This window comes from Rhodnius prolixus, unplaced genomic scaffold, assembly GCF_049639745.1.
Source record: "Rhodnius prolixus isolate KJV_2025 unplaced genomic scaffold, Rpr scaffold_2, whole genome shotgun sequence".
Lineage (NCBI taxonomy): Eukaryota > Metazoa > Arthropoda > Insecta > Hemiptera > Reduviidae > Rhodnius > Rhodnius prolixus.
In genome coordinates this window covers 17,846,695-17,858,787 of record NW_027411592.1, presented here as the reverse complement: position 1 = coordinate 17,858,787, position 12,093 = coordinate 17,846,695, and the positions used below count along the sequence as shown (strand labels likewise).

General features: G+C 33.6%; 1 long non-coding RNA gene across 2 annotated transcripts; it reads left to right on the top strand.

Annotated features, from left to right (window-relative positions):
- Positions 1 to 528: 528 nt before the first annotated feature.
- On the top strand, positions 529 to 11,091 carry LOC141449180 (uncharacterized). Of its 2 annotated transcripts, none has more exons than XR_012455380.1 (3): positions 529 to 1,526; positions 6,106 to 6,193; positions 9,036 to 11,091. It is a non-coding gene; the product is annotated as an uncharacterized lncRNA (long non-coding RNA). The 2 variants fall into 2 exon arrangements; XR_012455381.1 differs by having other exon boundaries at positions 5,769 to 6,193.
- The last annotated feature ends 1,002 nt before the right edge of the window (positions 11,092 to 12,093 follow it).

The window sequence follows — 12,093 nt, the reverse complement described above, 5'->3', positions numbered from 1 at the left end:
TTATTGGTGCACGATTGCAGTTTAAATCCCTCAAAATTGAAAATTGAATTTCAACAATTATTCCGGTTGTAACGATGCTTTTCCATAAAAAATTATTGAAAGAATTTTCTTTTTATTTGTTTTAATTTAAAATATCGTATCTTTTCTTAATTATTCATTAAATGTATTATAGAAAACAAATAAAATAACCTGCTTCGCTACCTCACTTTTCATTATCTTATTAAGATGTTTGTATTAACATTAAATCGAGATACAAGAATAATTATGCGAATTTGAGTAGATAAAAACTTTGATTAACTATTAAAAGTAAAGTAAACAGCCTATTTTTTCAGGCGGGGCTTAACGTCCAACTACCAATTAGGTGTCGTGGACGGAGGCGACTAGCAAACATACTTTACTGTAAAATTCTTTTTTATTAACCATTAAATAAAATCCAATGCCTAAGACCGGGAATCGAACCCAGTACCACAATACATATTAGCTTCGCAGGTCTCGCCTCTAACCGCTCGGCTACCGTGGCGCCTTTGATTAACTATTATATCTGCTACTTAAACATGAGGTTCCTTCAAGAAGAAGACCATGAGCTCGAAGGGTTCCTAAAAGTGTAAAAAATTGAAAGACCCCCTAAGTGTAGAGAATTCGACTCATACTAATTCTGAGTCAGTAAGTGTAACTTCAAACGGAATCGAATTATCTACAACAAACCGAATAATCTGTCTTTGATGTTGGATGAATGGCCAAAACCGTGTTCAGCAATACAACAATCATGGGTGCAGCAACGGATAAAATCAGTGGTGGTATTGATTGATTGATCATTGATTTTAATTATTTTTTTTTTTTTACTCTTAAATAACGCGGCAGTGTGTTTGTATTGGTTATTGCGACGATTTACCTGATTTGATCTCAATTGTAGTATTTGATTTTGATTTTTTTTTTCTCACACATTACCAAATAATTGAAATGTATAATAGCACAGGTTTAATGATGGAGAGCCGGATAGTGCTTCGATCTCCGCCTCACAATTACCATAACAAATAATAACAGACTCTGTAACTCTAAACACCTGCTCAACATCCCCTCCAAACTAACTCTCATAAACAAGAGTTCTATATTTATTTATTTTTATTTGATTTTCTATTCACAGACCGGGGACACGTTCAAACATTATATCTTAACCTTCTCTCCGCTGTATTTTTTTTATTTCTATAAACCACAGCTTCGTTTCCAAGTTGGTTATTGTTATTTAAAAATCATTTTCATTTTATTACAGCTGGGCAAGCGACACTTGGGTTGTTAAAAAAACAAAAAAAAATCTTAGGAAACTGGCACGGCCAACACAATCTAAATCTCTTTCACACAACACACTCGCACGATTATATATATGTATATAAAAGAGCAGTTTCCTAATACCCTGAGGAATGTAACCTCCCCGCATCCTTACTGAATTAACACGTTTTGATGTTGTTAACTAATGCCGTATTTTATTAAGATATTTCACTTCATCTTCTCCTTCTTAAACTGTTTTCGTGAGTATTTATTTCATTTTATTTTTATTTTTTATCTTAATGCTTCTTTATCGTTATCCCCCCTGGTTTTTGAATAATTGATTAAAATTAGTCTCTTACATAAAATAATAATAAATAACCTAAAAATAAGATGAACAAACTTTAAAGATATTCTCTCCTCTCTCTTTTGCTGTTCACAAAATAATGGCAAGATTCTGTTCACAAAATTGAAAATATGGTCTAGAATTTGGTTTTTACTTTACAGTTTGTGTTTTGGCTAGATTTTTTGTTGGAAGATACATATACAGTGACTCCCATTAATATTGGGACACCTATTACAAAATGATTTAAAAGGAAAATAAAAACAACGTACAAAAGTTTGGAATTTTTTTTTTTTTAAATTACATTAGCAACATCTGTGGAAATTATATATAAGTATAAATCGATGAAATTCCAAACTGTTAGGTAGCACTTTTTGAAAAAGTGTAAAATAAGGCTCTCAAAAATATTGGGACACCAGAAGTGCTAGAGTTTAAATGTTCAATATTTAAAATCTCCTACTATTTAATATTTGGTTGGTAATAATTTAATAATTGCTTTTTGACTTACAATAGCCCTCAAACGATCAGGCATAGGTGAAACAAGTTTTTGGTTAATTCAGGTGGTGTTTTTTTCCTATTCTTCCAGGAAACATCGTTTTAATTCATTTTTGTTAGATATTACTCGTTTACTTAAAGCACTAGCTAAATATTGCCATAAATCTTCAGTGGAATTAAGACCTGGAGACTGCGGAGAGGTTTGGAATACTTTTGGGCAATTATATAACAGTCACTGGCGTATCACCCAAGCCGTAGGCTTGGGGTCGTTCTCTTGGTAGAATTTAAAAGACCCTAAAATACCAAATGTTTGGGCACTTTTTTCAAATTATATTTTAATATATTACTATAAACCATTTTGTGCATCATTCCATCAATAAACACTAATTCTCCAAATCCTGATGCGGACTTCCAGCCCCAAACCAGAACTGACCCACCTCCACCCGAAGGTGCAGCTTTAAAACCCTTTAAAGTTGGCTGTAAATTCTTCTTTTCGAGTTCAGCATTCGCTTTCCTCCAGACCATAACCCTTCCATCTGACTGGAAAACATTAAATTTTGATTCATCGCTAGAGTATATCATTCCAAAAGTCACTATTTACATTGAAATATTTTTCGGCAAATTTCACTCTCTTAACACGATTTATCTTACTGACAAAAGGATTCTTCCAGGCTACTCTACCATGATAGTCGAGTTTTCTTAGCACTCTCCGAACTGTTTCTGCTCCTTTTTTGTTCTCTGAACATGTCAAAAATTTCACATAGAAGTTTTGGAGCACTAAATCGGTGATCTTTTTTAATTCTTTTAATATATAACGCTGCTCTCTCTCAGAGAGCAGTTGAGGACGGCCTTTTTGTGTGGTTGAAACAATTCTTTTTTCTTTTTGGTAACGCTGAATGATGTTCCACACAGTAGCTGTTTTAGGTCCGATCAGTTTTTCTGTCTCTCTAACACTTTTTATTGTCTTTATGCAAAGAAATTACAATTTTTCTTTGTTCAATCGTTGTATTTGTATTTTGGCGCGACATGTTATACCTGGCTTGATTTATATAAACTAATTTAATTATTAATTTCATATTGAATATATGCTTAAGGTATATATTTACAAATTGTATAAATATTCGGGCAAAACCTTGGACAAACTATAAATTATAATAGTGTCCCAATATTTATGAGAGGTAGAATTTGCTCTTATTATTGTATATATTTTTTTTAATCTACCAAAACATTTTTATGTACTTATTTAAATAGTTTTTATTTAATTAATAGTAATAATAAAATGAAATGAATTTATAAAAATTTGAATAAATGGGTGCCACTTTTAATTTTCGTCAATTTTTAACTTCTGTATGTACTGTCCCAATATTAATGGGAGTCACTGTACATGCAATGTATGCATCTGTCAGCGTATATCCTTTCTAGGTTTGTGAAAAAGAAGATAAATTGTGTATTTCTTGTCTCTGTGGAGGGCATTTATTTTAGAGAGTTCGCTACTTTAGAGAAGATAATGCCGGAAGCTGCAACTAATTATCAATTTCTATTGTGAATTATCAACCTGATTTTAATTTGCTGTTATTTATTTTAAACATCAAATTTAATTATTAATTAAAATTAATGCAGTCAGTCTAATCACCATATTCTTTTAAATATTCTTCCTTTTTTGTAGACAAAATTTTTTTTTCAAAATTCTTATATTTTTTTTTAGCCATAAATACATTTGTAATTATGACTGGTCTAATGCGCTTGAAATGCCAATTAGATCTGTGCTATTTGATTACATCTCATATTATTATCATCATCTCTTTACCAAATGTGATTGCTATAGATTTTTTGTTTTCTGAATCTCATATTATTATCGGTAAAAAACAAAATGAACAATCCAATCAGGGGCTCAATTAAAAATTTTTGTTTCGTAGGGAGGCTTTTGTTTTTTGAAATTTAAATGCAATTCTTTTTCAGTTGAAAACTTTAATTAATTTCATTTAAGATGCAACACAATCATTTACGATAGGATTATTTCTGAGAACAAGTTAACAAATTAATTTAGGTGATATGAACGATCTCTGTAAACTTAAAATTCAGTTTATTAAATGACAGTTATTAATAATTATTTTAAGTTTTGTGGCTATGGCTTAACAGCTAATGCCAAAAAAAAAAAAAAAAAAAGTTTAAGACTGTGAGGCATCGGTCGGCTCTAATGTACGGCGCTAATCCAAAGTTTGATAACGCGTTGAGATAGGAAAGCTTTCAGACAGGGCAAGATGCGTGATATTCGTGCGCTGTCATCATAAAAATTAGATTATCAATTGCAAAGTCGTAATTTATTTTAGACATTCAGGAGTTCATGTCCTCCGAAGTTATTTCTGGGAAATGTTTGGCAGTCAGATAGCACATTCTGTTTAGAGAATTGATACATAATTTTTGGGTTTCTGGGGATTCTGGATAAAAGCGAAATAAGATGGTAATCTTATTGTCCCGGGAGAGTTTCCTTGTAACCCAGATGAGTACTGATGGATCACTTACGGCACAGTTAATACCACAATAAAGCAGTTATAGACACAGAAATATTTCTAGAAAATTGTGGGTTAAGACCTCAGGGCGAAAAAGTTCACGATTAAGCGCATTCATTTAAGTTAACTATGTATTGCTTGCTGTCCAAGGATGATAAGCTATTCGGGGATGATAGTTTGCTTCTTGATTATCCACTACATACTGAGTAAACACATGCAACGCATGCACTTTTCAGCGGATAACTCATGGAGGTTTGACAGAAAGAAGATAAACTTCTTTAAATGGTGTATTTGCAGTTCTCTGTGAAGTGCATTCAGTTCGGCACTTAAAAGAAGATAGACTTGTTCCCTTTCTCCAACCAGTCAGTGATACATCAGATCTCTAGAATCGCTGTGGGCAGTGGGTTGACTAAACAACCTCTAAGAATCTGTCCTAAATCTGATACTATTATGTCCAATTTTTAGGTTAGAGAATTATATTATGGAGTGCAGCATAATAGTTAGGCGATTTGGCATTGGTTTAGAGCTGGAATTTCCAAAATAATGTGAATATTCTTAGTTATTCATGGAGCATAGTTCATCGTTTTTGGTGACTGATTCGTTAAACGAGAAGGAAGAAAGAATATTGTCAATTTCAGTCATAATTGTTTGTCTAGCCTTTTATCTAGGGACTAGGTCATCTTCAAGGCTTATGATATAAATAATTATAATTATTTTTTACATTGTTAGATCTATGGTTGGTGTGTCTTCTATTCTCTTTTTACCTAAATTGATTGGAAAATGAATTTAAAATATAGTTTCGCCATTTATCAGGTATACTGTCGCTTCGAACAAACAACCTAATACTAAAGGTGTTTATGCAATCAATATAACGCGTTTTGTATTCTCTCAGACCGGCCTAGTCGAGAAAAGTGCCATTCCATTACTTTGCAGTGTTGCCAAGAAAAAGATCAGCGTCGGGTCTACAGATAATGTAAATTATCTTTACGCTATCGTTCACCTCATTCTCAAAGCATTCGTTTTACAGAAAATACATTGCTAACTCATTAAACTTCTTCTTTAAATTATTGTTATTCTCCCTTCTCATTTGCTACATTATTGAATGTTGATAAATTTTGCAAGCTATAAGTGAAAGTTGCTTCTGTTGTAATCTCTAGGGAGCGGCATGAGATCTTTAGTATTCTGAGACCAGATGAGATCATCCGTAAAAATGACTATTGGAGGAGTTCTTCGAGACCATGTAAAGAGAATAGCCTTTCCTGAAGGATGGTCATACAAACCTCTTTAGCGGTAGCTAATTTGCAATAGGATTTGTTCCTTGCAATCTCATGTAAACTTTGTAAGAGAAGTTTTGTGTAATTTTCAGAACAGAGTTGTAATTTCGTGTCCGTTTAGTATATACTCACTTAATCAATTAACTTTATTTAATATTACTAAAGAATTCTTGTCGCATTATATTTTATTCAAAAACTTATTCAAATCTATTATTTTCAGAATCACAGATCCTCTTATAGTACGGCAACTATGGCTGACTGCGAATCCAAAAATCTTTTTAAATCCAGTAATTTTTAATTGATTTACGGTAATAATTTAAATTTATTAATTTTGAATATCTTCAAAGCTCCTATTTTAAGGCCACCATGGCTTAATTAAGTTTGAGGATAAAGTCCTTTGAGAAAATAGCTATCAAGTTTTATTCTTAACAGTCGCTGTAAAGTTTTCTTGTATTGAAAGGTTATAACAACTATGTGTTTGCACCAACTATATTCGGAAAACATTTCTGAGACCTCCTAACTTTTCTGAGCAAAAAATACTTTGCTAGACGCATCATTAGATAGTGGGGTAAATTGTTGGTGTTGATTGGCGGCTTTAGTTACTACTTCTATTCTGGCCAGCCCTGGGAAGGAATGGAACGGAGCGTCCAAGTGTGATTCCTTACTGCTATTGTTGTCTCTAAGAATTGAATCCCCTTTAGAAGCAGGTCGGTTGGTGGTAGTGACAGCCGACCAGTTCGCCTTGGGGGCGGTGGATCTCCAGGTTTAGGTATTCCGAAGTCATAGCCAGTGAATTGGCTGCGCCTGTCACTGGTTATGGCTTCGGAGTACTTCTGCTTTTACCTGCAAGTAATAAATAACGTGACTCTTCATTATAAAGTAAACTTTGCTCTTAATTTAGAACATAACAAATAATAATGAAAATGCTAAAATAGAAAACGCTAGTTAGGGCATAACTTTTTTGGATTACTCTGTAATAATACTTTGTGGCTACGAACATTTTAAGGAAAAACTTGACCAACTATGACATTCTCTTCCTTTTCTCCCAAAAATAATTCCCACACTTTGATATCGTTAATCTAACCACTTACTTCCGGCCGTCATCAAGTTACCATTTCCTCTTTGCAGTGTACATTAGTGGCTACTCGTCGGGAATTGCTCTCTTCTAAATAGTTACCGCTAAATTACTGTATTAATTTTGGTGATTACGTTGAAAAGTATTATTTTGTTTTTTTCTGAAAGATGGAAGATTTATCTACCTGTGTGCAATTTGAAGTAATCATTGACAAAAAACTTCTGAGCCGCCAATTCAATCTTGATATGGTTCGCATATTTACTTTTAATTCAATTCTAAGCCGTACGCCATTTGATGACAAAAATCGGATACAATAGCACTTAATGTTCAACTTGTTTGTAAAACTTATTGCAGCATTTTGGTAATAATATTACTAAATAAATAAGTAAGTAAAATATTATTTTGGTAATGAAAACCTTGATGGAAACCCATTTCCTTAAACTTTAGATTCTTAAATTTCATATTACAACAAAATTATACTTTAAAATCGCTTAAAAAATTATTCAAAGAAAAGTTATTGACAGAATTTAAGGAAAATACAAGTTAAAAACTTATCGAAGAGACATTTTCAAAAAACTTACCAAGTAAGGAATTAGCTCAATGATTAGAATATTTCTGGATTCCAATGCGGGGTTCCCGGTTTCGAATCCAGTTGCTGGTTCTTAGATTTTCTCTTCCTAGGGAACATGGTTCGCAGTCTCCCGGCAGTGCACTGAATAAAAGCCCTGAGCTCCAATAATATTAGATATGTTGACGTACCTTAAACTGAAAAAAATGTATGTAGCACATTCACTAACGAGGTACTTTTGGTGGTGTTTTTTTTCCCCAAATTCAGAAACATAGCTTTAAAATTATAGTAATTTCCCTCTAAATTGTATAAGACACAGCCTCTGAGATACTAAATTAATTTTGCAGGAGGAAAACTAAGATTTCACCAGTAACAGTTTGCGTTCCCATTAATTACAAATTTCTATATAAGCGCCACTAATCGCTCGACAAATGTCTTCTAGATACTTAGATTTCTGCTCTTACCCGACGAAATATATCTTATTCTCTTGTTAATTGTTAAGGCACATTTCAGCACCAAGGCAAGACTGCTGGAATGAATGTTTTTTATGGTTTACCAACATATAAGTTCCCTTCTTTTAATTGATTAACGTTCAAAAACCCTAGAACCATACTTTTATGAAATTTATGATCAGAATTCTCTTTTCTAGGTTGAATCAAGTAGGCCGTTCGTTCACCTGTCATTTTGGCAAATTACAATTTGCTACGAATTTTCTATCTCTCTTTCCTCCTATATTTGTACATCGCAAGTAAGTGACAAACTGTTGTAAAGAGGGTAGCCATTTTCCAGTCAGCTTCGACATCAATGGTAATGAGGTAACAGATTGGTTAGCAAAAGAAGGGACAAATGAAGAATAACCAGTGGTACCTACAGAATAATCAGAATACGTCTTTAGTATAATCATCAAGCTTAAGAGAAGATATAGATGGTTTTATACTGTTAGTATGGATTCCTTATAGGATAGGCATTCCTCTTGAGGTACCAGTTAAAAAAGAACAATAATGCCTAATTTTCAGCCCGGCTTTTCGTCCATTTACAATAAGGTACATGAGTTACCCGTTTGTGGCCCGTTACCGTCTCTTAAAGGCTATGGTCACTTAGAGGCACATATTCATTGTTTCCGATTGTCACAATCTCCAATTTTTCCCCTTTCTATGGTGAAGATACCTGGAATTAGGTAGCGCTCTCAAGGAGTATGGAAGTTCAAATTTAAATAAAGATTCAGTCGGTTTTTTCCAATCAAGTTATTGATGTAAATTTTTTTATATTGTCTAAGTTATATTGGGCAACTCGCTGGTCTTAATGTAGGCAGTTAATAATAAATTACTTCCAATGCTGATTCCTTAACATGAAAAAAAGGTATTTTTTGTTTGCTTTGTTTACATTGCTGCCTATATCCAAGCTACAATTTAAAGATAAATATAAATTAAATATTTTAAATAGATTATGATAGAGAATTTTTTTATTAAAAACTTTAAAAAAAACAAACCTATCTTTGGTTTTTTAGTAAACAGAAGATCTCAAAAAATATTTAAAATGCCAAGTAATTTGTAACCAGGAATGGTTGGCTTGTATTCAGAACTAAATAAGGCATTTCTAGTGAATGTGTTAACCTTGTCTAGAGGGTCCAGCCCTGAGGTAAGTGAAGAAGGAGTTTGTTACTCCTGCGTGCATATGTATAGCTTAGCAAATATATAAGATGGTTAGCACGGCCATCTGTATACAATGTGTTGTTTAGGTTGTTATGTAGAATAGTGCTGAGTGGACAGACATCCAGCCAAGATGGTGAGTGCGATTCACACAGAAGTTCTTCTTCTTCTTCTTCTTCCAATGGACATCAACTCCCCTTATTATGATGATTGGACCCACCGCGCTGTCCACTCAGCATAGCTCCCTTTTAAATTGTATATCCTTTTTCTACCATGCCGCTTCCGCTCTACCATTTCCACAGTTTTGTTTTCAACGAATGTTTCTCTTTTACTCCTTGCTTATTGCTGATATTCTATTTTATTCCTGCTCGGTTTTTATGTTTCTTCTCAGCCTTTATTATAAAAGTTTACAGTATCCAATCAAATTGGAATTGAATAGATACAAGATAAAATGTGAGAAACTGGTCTTACTAGTTCCCGCTCCGGGGGCAGGCTTATACCTCGCACTCCAGGGCCCTCAAATCGAGAGCTTACTCATCGCAGGATCTAAAATAGATAAATATTGTATTAACATACACAACTCTTTTACGTCAATGCTCAAGTATCGTAACTTTTTTAAGCTATTAATTTTGAAATACATTTATTGCTAACATTTTCAAAATTCTTAGATGTTTTTAAAAAGAATCATACATTGTTTCATAGTCATGAGAATAAGCTGGAGTATCAGATTCAGTTATCAGTGCAGTTTGAGTAAATAAATGGAACATCCAAAACACAATCAGTTCTGTTTTGTAAAATGTCAGGCACAAGCAAATAATCAGAGACAATGGCGGATTTCTAAGTGATAAATATTCTCAGCTTTCTCTATTTTATTTTTCCTATAAAATAATCAGTAATTTGAAGATGATTATACTTCAACCAACTCACCACATTCTTTAGTTTACAAATTCTTATTAAAGCAAAGAATGTAACAACTGCAGTTTTAAATTTGATTAATAAGAATTAAGAAAGAAAATCAAAAATATTTGAATTATGAGTAAACAAAAGAGAGATACAATGTCCTAACAACAAGGTGTAATGAATGAAAAATTACTTCAGACAGCAACCAGTTGTTGACAGATGGAAGTAGACGAGAAATCTTTACAGGCTCTATTAAGGATAGTTAGACTGGCCAAGCAGTTACTATGACGTCTTCAGTTCCTGGATACTTAACTATGAAGTTAGAGCGTGGTAATGTGTTGAAGGCGTTCTTCTCAACGAGATGGAGTGTTCTATTTTGCCCTGTATATACATCTGTTAATGTAGATTGGTGTGCTATATGACAGCGAGTGGACCTGTTCCCACAGCGAACTGTGACTAACCCAGTCACATCATTGAATGGTGACGCCAAAACCCCAGATCATACTCCTCTTACGCTGACGGCACATTACCAGGAAGTAAGCAACGATATCGGCTACTCAACAACCGCTCTATTTTGGTACATTGCACCCTATTGTCTTCAGTTCATTGTTGCCCTTAGAATAACAGACTATCCTGCACAATCTTGTCTTAATACATACTCTTTTTATTTTCTTAACCCTAGGTGTGAATCAGACACTGTGACTTCTCTTACGCCTGTAATTTCAATTGTAAATGATTGTAAATTTTCTTTAAATGTTTACTTGTCCTTTAATATTTACAGTTAATATTACGATATTATTTATGTTATTAATCAGTATCTCAGAACACAAATTTACAATTGAAGAATAAAATACTTTTATTTTATTTGTGTCAAATAATTGTTTAGCGCATGAATGTATCAAGCAAATTTCAATTCCATCTCTTAGTACGAGATTAGTATTTTTTATGAATAACCTTAAAGAATTCATCTAGATAGACGTTTAAATAATCTTCCAAAAATAAAAATAAAAGATGATAAAAGAAATAAGCACAACAGTCACCAGAATGTTCTTTCGTTTTGAACTATTCACAATTCCAAAAATGTAATTGTTATAAGAATCGTTTTGAGGCTTTGCACCAAGCAAATTTATAGGAAATTTAATACTCTTTCGTTTGGAATTTCCCAAACTAACTTATCTGATTGCTTTCTTGTATTTCTAGGTTATTCTAGATGACTAAATTATTATTTACTTAGTATTATTAATGTACTTATATACAATAAGTAAATCAGGAAGTACTAAGATTAATTGGTACGTGAAGAGCAGGAGGAGAGAAACTACCCAGTGGTAGCACTCTCTACGGGATATAATGATCTTTAGGTCTTCAGACCTCAAGGAAGTCGCGGGGCCACTGGCGATTCAGTCAGTGAGGAGGATTGTCAGAGGAGGCGAGAGACTGTACAAGAGGATTTGAGCAAATAGAGAGAGGTATGGAATTTTTGATATTTAGTCTTGGCTTGTTGGTGTACGAAGGGGATGTTGAGGTCGTTGTGAAGAGTGAGGTTAGTCACGTAGAAGCTCCTTTCAGAGGAGTTTTGACTGAAATGTCCTGCACAGTCCGTATGTTTGTAGGTTTGGCTGAACCTCACAGCTCTAGTCAGTAAGTCCACTTAGGTTTGAGGATAATACTGTAGGTATATTAAGCGTTTGAGTTCAATGGGTAATTTGGAGCGTCGTCCAAGTAATCTGTAAAGCAGTTTAGCATGTTTCGTCATTGCTTTCCTTTTAAGTCTAGTATGCGGGTTCCATGTGAGTCGTTTGTCTATAAAGAGCCCAAGATAGCGCACCCGATCTGTAAAAGGAAGAGGATTGCTGTTGAAGAGGACAGGTGGGCAGGAGCCCCGCCGGAGAGTAAACGTGGGGTGCTGGCATTTTTGTGGGTTCATTTGCAAAAGTTTATTTAAATTTTTTTTAATAATTTACAAAAAAATGATAACCTTATACGCTCTAAGACAGAAAACTGAAAGCTTACAATTGT